The sequence below is a fragment of the Capsicum annuum genome, chromosome 5 (genome assembly GCF_002878395.1).
Source record: "Capsicum annuum cultivar UCD-10X-F1 chromosome 5, UCD10Xv1.1, whole genome shotgun sequence".
NCBI lineage: Eukaryota > Viridiplantae > Streptophyta > Magnoliopsida > Solanales > Solanaceae > Capsicum > Capsicum annuum.
The window spans coordinates 75,369,575-75,376,580 of NC_061115.1; positions in this window are offsets into that span (position 1 = coordinate 75,369,575).

Here is a 7,006-nt window from a genome sequence, read left to right on the forward strand (position 1 = left end):
CACGATTGAAAACCCCCAAACCATCTTGTCTCATAGGTTTGAACTTAGTAAGAAAATTTTATTTTTAACTTACTCAACCGCCACTCACATTGTTCCTCGTAGATTTGACCCAGACTCTTAGTTGGGTAAATATATTTACAATGGCTGCCTTGCACTTAAATTGACATGTAAGTTGAGCATTATCAAAAATGGCACCATTGTCGGGGAACATTTTGGCGTATTGAGTTAGTTTAAGATTTTAGCTTACTTGCTTTGGTTAAAACTTGTAAATATTTGTTTGTTATTTTTTTTGTTTCTTGTCTTAGGTAGATTATTATTTTTGCTTACTTGTCACTATGGCATGTTGGAATAAACGTGAGATCAGTGGTTGGAAATCCTATCATGACAACCTATGTCTCTATTGTAATGGACCCCACCTTTGTCAAGATTATAGATATTCTCCCAGGAGAGAGATGTGTGCACCATCTACATCCTATAGGGAGTATAGTTGTTCTCTATCTGGTGGTCTAAATGGACATAGGAGCAATTACTCAAACATCCCCTGCCCACGTTATGCTAACTCGGTTTCTGCTTCTCCTTATGATTCTTATAGGTCTTATGAGAAAGAAAAGAAAGAACAAAACACAAAACATATTGGTGTTGAAGCAATGCTTCAATGTATCTTGGAACTAGTGACATCAATGGAGAATGACTTATGACATTGGAGTGATTATCCAAACACCCCCTCCCCTTGTTATACTAACCCAAATGCTAGCTCTTCTTGTGGATATGATAGGTCTTATGTTGAAGAAAGGGAAAAATAAAGCACAAAAAATACTGGCGTTGAAGCAATGCTTCAACATATCTTGGAGTTGACAACAATGGTGGAGGAGGATGCAACTCTTATACTCTAATCCATAGGGGCATGTAATCCGGAAAACACTAGGATAGAAGATATAGGCAGAAAGGTCAGTCATTCTAATACTACAATCATGTCCACGCTTCTAAACAAACTTGACAATGAAAAATCTTTTGTGATTTCCCAACCAACTGAGCTCAATATGGTTGAAGATGTCGGAATAAAGGAAATGATGCTAGAGCTGATAGAAGAAATCAAGCAAATTCCTTATGAAGACACTAGTCCATTTCGGGGTGACGATGACCAATGGAATGCAACTACGAAATTAAAGAAAAAGCACCATTCTATAAACTTTTCAACATTATGTTTGGTGGATTTGATAAAAGTCAATCCACCCAAGCACGTGATGAATATTGGAGTGAAGGAGCAATTTCATTATATTTTTGAGTTCGACCTTCCAAATAGGCATGCTAAATCCCTAATGTTGAAGGCCAAGAAGCTTAAAGATCTATGTCCAAGTAGCGATCTTTCAATGCTCACACCGTTTTCACCAAGCCTACACAAAAGTTTGATCATAAATTGGGCAAACGGTTCAAGTCTTCGAAGTGGCGTGATAGAACATGTGTTGCCATGCCCCTACTTTTCCCAAAAGAGCACTGAAGATAGAATGATCAAAACTTGGGCAAAAGGTTTAAATCCTCTAAGTGGAGACATGAATGAGGATTAAAGTTTCATCGTGCCGTGACATTAAATCAAGCTCTTGATGGGAGGCAACCCATTATTTTTATGTTTACATGATTTACTATTTAATAAATCAAAAAATTCTAATGGTTTTGTATGTGCTTTGAGTCAGGTTGGAAGACAAAAATAAGGGAAAATCAAGTTTTGAAGTATATCAGCCATGTAGAAACATAGGGAAAAATAGGGGAGAGCATGGCCTCAAGTACCACGATCGTGAGCCATAGGCCGTGATTTCATCACCGCGATAGTACTAATCATGTTGTGATTGTGCCTCTCACTAAAACTTTCAACATGTTATTAATATAGTTTTGGCGATCCCTTTAACCCTTTTTGTGCTTTGAAATTATGTAGTGAGGTCACTACAAGTCTTATAGTTTGGGGTGTGGCCTTGCCTTTATGTGTATTCATTTTTTTGAAATACTTTAACGTAGTACACGGGAAGCATAGAAATTTTGAGAGTTGTTTGTTTTCATTTTTTGTTTTCCATTTCTTTTAATATCAATATGGGTGAGCTTTTCCTTCTAATAGACTAAGTGCCGACATTCTTAAAGGGAAAGTGTCATGTTTAAGTTTTGATTCATATATGTAGGGGAATTCTAAGTACCATGGAATCAAGGTCATAAATGCAAGGGAAGTCTAAGTACCTGTAGCATTGGATATTTGGGATTGCACTCATACCATTGGTGATGTCTGAGTAGCCAGATGGTTGGTTTGCCTATATTAAGCCAAGGTGTGAGACTAAGGCTATGGTTGTATCCATTTTTAAGTAAATTGTGCATAGTTCTATTGCAAAACAAGAAATCCCCTCTATCCAAACTCTTTGAAAAATCAAGAGAATGGACATGAGCAATGCTGCAACAAATCTTTTTCTCATTTTGTGGCTCCGCAAATTATTGACTTTTTAATAGTGATAAATACTCCACTTTTTTCTCTCAATAGAGGGACATTTTAACTCCCTTAGCGAATTTCGCATTCCACGTGTAATGAGATTTTAGTATTCATCTCTTTTACACTTGTGTTATCTAGAACTTGCCGCATTAGCCTTTCAAAACTAATTTTGATTATATGTGGTTGGAGAAATGACCTTATGCCATCCTTGTGATTTTGGAACACACTCTAGCCTAAAAAGCCTTCCTGAGCATGATTATAATCTCTAGTACCCACTTTGAGCCTTTAGACCTTTCTTTGGCAAACATAATAGAAATCATATTCCATTCTTTCCATCCCTTTGTTGAACCATACCCTCTTTGAACATGAAAATTTCAAATTGATGCTTAAAGCTTAAGTTGGGGTAGTGAAAGTGATGGAAGGAAATTTGAGCCACGAAGTATTAGTGAAATGCCTAATGTGCCTAAGTGATGAAAATGAATGTTTAGAAAAAGAGTATCCAACAAAGGAATGAATTGCTCGTAATTTTCAAGTAAAATAAATGAAAGCAAAGTGGTGAACAAAGGAAGAGATTTGTAAGAATAAGTAAAGAAAGAAAACAAAGAAGGGTGGCCCTTAGTCTAAAAAGGAAGAATTGTAAAGGGTGATGTAGATGTTCAAAGAAGGGTGTAGCCATATTGTTCCTAAATGGTATCGTACCCTAATCTGAACCTACGTCACAAGATTAGAAAGTCCTTTGAGGTCTTCGACCATTTACTTTCTTTGTAGTGGAAATTGAAAATAGGGGTAAGCCAATAGTATGACACTTTTTGCATAGAGATTTCTTTTGTGAGGTAGAGAATTGGACACTTAAAACTCAGTGTTGTATATCTTGTAGCTCGATGTGTAGAATTCTTTTTCTTGTGAGGATGGAATGTGAAAAAATTTGAGGTTTGTGATTTTGTCACCTTTCGAGCGACGAGGCAAATGGAGTATGACTTAGTTTTGGTTAAAAGTGAGTCACTTCTAGAGTATAGGTTGTTGTTACTTGGTTAATCTTTGAAGTCCTTTCCATCCTTAATTATTCCTTTTATTGTTGAGGGGTGTTGGTAGAATAACTTTGCCCATGTTTGAAGAGCTACTTGTGGTAGTAATTAAGATTGTAGTCATTATAATTATTGGGTCATCTAAATGGGAATAATTGTGCATTGTCTCATGGTTAGAGGTAGTATTTTTTAGGACAAGCAACGCTTTAAGTTGGGGGGGTGGGGTGAATTTACCACTCATTTGCCCTAAATATTCATGCACACCTCTATGCTTTGAATGTAAAAGTGGGACATATTTAGGGTTAAATTTTCTAATTCCCATATTTTGCAAGTGTACAAGTACTAAGAAGAAAATAAGAAAACTTGAGCTGAAAAGGATCAAAAAGGGAATTGAAGTGCAAGAGCTGGACAAACTGATGCATGATCAAGATCCAACCCTCATTATAGAGATCACGGTTTGGGAACATGTTCTTAGAAAGATCTGGGCGAACCAACAGATATCCTTCCCACAAGAATATAAAACAAGCACTTTCGAAACTAGCCACCACTAAATGTTAAAGTTACCCCACACTTAGTTGCTAGCACAAGTTCCTACAAAAATTACATGAACTCGGGTACTCAGATTCCCCTTTTTTATTTCACAAGTCTAACAATCAGTTATCCAATATTAACACACAGAGATGTCTCAAAATTGCACAGTTTTAGGATATGGTTAAAATTTGTTCTACAAACACATAGCCCTTCATTACGGATTACCACTCTTCAATTCTAGTGCAAACATGCCTTTAATATGTTCTAACTTAAACACAATTTACTACTCTCAATTCAGTGAATTATGGCTACCACTAAAGTGGTGTTGGAATAAGTTCCACCCCGCACTTAGTTGTTATCATATAATGAGCATCAAACTCAACCCAAATCATTAAAATTCAACATATAGTTTAGCACACACTTATTTGACAATCAATTTACATCTCACCTTAGAGGTACCACATCAATTAAATCATGATTTATATTTTAGAGCACGTTTACTCCCCAATTTTAACAATTAATATTCAAACTAGATTCAAATTAGTTAAACAAAACCCTTTAAGACTGAAATTTTAATTCACACTAAGTTTCAGATCACACAACTTATATAAATATTGAAGCACATGGATTCATAAGACTTAAAATCAAAATATAATTAAAACTTACCTAGTCTTCGTTGAGAAAGAAAGATGAAGTTGAAACTTTGTTGAAGTTTGACATGAATTGACAAAGGGAGCAATTTAGAGTTTTAGGGAAAAGGGGGCGGAGCAGCTAGGTTTTGGTAATGGTGGTGGAAATGAGTAAGTGTGGTATTTACAAGGGCAACCCAGAATTGAGGATCGATACGATGCGCCATATATCGCATTGAATAATCAATGCAATGCATTAGAATCACATCTCTTCTCTAGATTTTACATCAAATATTAAGTCTAAGTGTTTCCTACATGATAACCGATGCAGTGCTACCCTTAACGCGTCAAATCTCTGGAAATACCCTCAAAAATTTTTTCTAAGTGTGGAATTTATGCCCATCTTCGCGACACACCAAGATAGCATTGATCCTATGGAAATTGCGTCCAAAAATTTTTCGAAGGTCAAATTTCTTGGATTCTTAAGCATCTTTTCTTCCCCTTACCCTTTTCACCACTTAACAACTATTTACATACTCAAAGGCATAAGTTTACCATCTTCTCTTCTTCTTTATCTCTACCTAATTTCTCATTCCTGCACATCAATAAAAAATAACAAAATTACATAAGAAAAAGTGGGTTGCCTCCCACCAAGTGCCTTATTTTCGATCGTGGCATGACTCATTTTTTTGTATTTTTTTTTGTTCTTCAATAGTCCCTTATTTTATATCGTGACATGACTTAACTCAACATCACTCATCAGCAAAAGTGAAAGATTCCTTCTGCTTATCCGGTGATCCACCTAATAGTGCTTTACACACTGTCCATTAACCAGAAACTTCTTCGTCTTCTCTTTATTCCACAACTCCACTGCTCCATGAAGTGTCCTATGCACCACTTCAAAATTTCCAGACCATTTTGATCACAATTTTCCCAGAAACAACTTATGACTTGAATTGAAAAACAAAACAAGTTGTTCGGGTTCAAATACTCTCTCTTGAATTTGCTTATCATGCCATATTTTGGTCTTCTCCTTGTATAGTTTGGCATTTTTGTAGGAATGAAGCCTAAACTCATCAAGCTCATTCAACTACAATACCCTTTTCTCTCCCACAACATTCATCTCAAAATTCATCTTCTTTATAGCCCAATACACTCTGTGTTCCAACTCCACAGGAAGATGACAAGATTTACCGTACACCAAGTGATATGAAGATGTTCCAATGGGCATCTTGTAAGCTGTTCGGTAGGCCCAAAGTGCATTATCTAGCTTCTCTACCTAATCTTTTTTTACCCATTCACGGTCTTATAAAGTATTTTCTTAATCTCCTAATTGGACACCTCAACCTATCCACTAGTTTGGGGATGGTATGTAGTGGTAACCTTATGCCTAACACCATATTTATCATGAAGATTTTTAAACTAAGTGTTAATGAAATGCGTACCTCCGTCACTGATTATTTCTCTTGCTGTACCAAATCAAGAAAATATGTTCTTCTACACAAATTTCAGCACCACTCGTGCATCATTAGTCGGACTCGCCGTAGCTTCTACCTATTTAGAGACATAGTCAACTGCTACAAGAATGTATAAATTACCTTTTGAATGTCAGAATGGGCCTATTAAATCAATCCCCTAAACATCAAACACTTCTACTCCTAAAATATTATTGAGAGGCATTTCATGACGCCTAGTATGGTACCTAACCTTTGACATTGATCATAATTCTTTAAAAAAGAAATTGCATCTCTATATAAGATAGGCCAGAAAAACCTGATTGCAACACTTTTCTTGCAGTCCTCTCACCCCTATGATGTCCACCATATAGAGATGAGTGGCAATCTTGTAGCACCTTTAAAAATTCAGCCTCTGAGATGCACCTATGAATGACTTCATCTGGATCCTTCTTGAAGAGATATGGTTGTCCCAAATGTAGGCACAAGAATTATGGAGTAATTTCTTCTTTTGTTGTGTGGTGGCATCAGGATGGTACACCTCACAAGCTATCAAATTCATAATATCAGCATACCATGGGAACTTAACTGCATCTAAAGACAATAACTTTTCATCAGGGAACTCTTTCTTAATACTAAGTGAGTCATCAACTATATGTTCTCAATTTTCCATCCATGAAAAGTGGTCAGCAACTTGATTTTCAGCTCCTTTCCTATCTCACACCTCAAGATTGAATTCTTTAGTAGCAGAGTCCACCTAATCAATCGTGGCTTCGCATCTTTTTTGTTCACAATATACTTAATAACAGCATGGTCAGTATGAAAAATGACCTTAGTACCAACTAAGTAAGATATAAACTTGTTGAATGCGTACACCACTGCCAACATCTCTTTCTCTAT